Raw genomic sequence first — 1,148 nt, 5'->3', positions numbered from 1 at the left:
CGGCAGTGTTCACGCAGCCGGGGCAGGTGCTTCTTGTGTGGCCAGGAGGGCCACTTCCAGTCGGACTGCCCGAGGAGTCCATTGCCAGCGCCATCTGCGGCATCTGCACCAGCATCGCCAGGTCCCAGCCAGGGGACATCTTCTGCGCACCACCAGGCAGGACGGCCGCCAGTTCTGCGACAGGCGGAGGGGTCACGACAGGCCCCGAGCGGGCGCATGTACGCGGCCCAGACCGAGGAGGCGGCGGCAGCCGAGAATGTGGTCGCAGGTATCATTTTACTTCATGATATTCGAGTTAGAGCTTTGTTCGATACCGGTGCATCGCATTCATTCATTGATCGGCTGTTTGCCGAGCTGCATGGCATCCCACTTGTATCCTTGTTGCATCCGGGCAGAGTTGTTGTACCCGACCATTCCTTGGACATTCGGGAGTTTTGCCCCAGTTGCCCTGCTAGGATTGGAGATTGGATCATGCCCGTGGACTTGCTAGCTTTGCACAAACTCGGGGAGTTTGACGTAGTGTTGGGCATGGACTGGTTGACGAAGTATTTCGCCATTATCGATTGTAAGGATCGAACGGTGACTTTTAGAGAGCTGGGGCAGGCGGAGGTCGTGTACCGAGGATGCCAGAGTTCGCTGTTTGCGATGACGATTAGCTCTTCTCTAGCTCGACAGTTGATTAGTAGAGGTTGCGTTGCCTACTTGGCTACTGTTGTGTTGCGGGGTGTGGACGACACCCCTAGGGTTGAGGATATCCCCGTAGTGCGGGAGTTTGAAGATGTGTTTCCAGCGGAGCTTCCAGGCATGCCACCTGATAGAGAGATTGAGTTTGTGGTAGATCTCATTCCGGGGACTACTCCAATATCAAAGGCACCCTATAGGATGGCACCAGCAGAATTGAAGGAGCTGAAGGCACAGTTGCAGGATCTTCTGGATAAGGGTTTTGTGCGACCGAGTGTGTCACCTTGGGGAGCACCGGTTTTGTTTGTGAAGAAGAAGGATGGATCACTTCGTTTGTGCGTGGATTATCGTGAACTCAATAAAGTCACGATCAAGAACAAGTATCCATTACCGAGGATTGATGATCTATTTGATCAGCTCCAGGGATCTTGTGTATATTCCAAGATTGACTTGCAGTCGGGATATCA

The sequence above is a fragment of the Ananas comosus genome, linkage group 18, assembly GCF_001540865.1.
Source record: "Ananas comosus cultivar F153 linkage group 18, ASM154086v1, whole genome shotgun sequence".
Classification (NCBI taxonomy): domain Eukaryota; kingdom Viridiplantae; phylum Streptophyta; class Magnoliopsida; order Poales; family Bromeliaceae; genus Ananas; species Ananas comosus.
The sequence above is the reverse complement of the archived record's forward strand: the minus strand, read 5'-3'. Positions refer to the sequence as shown.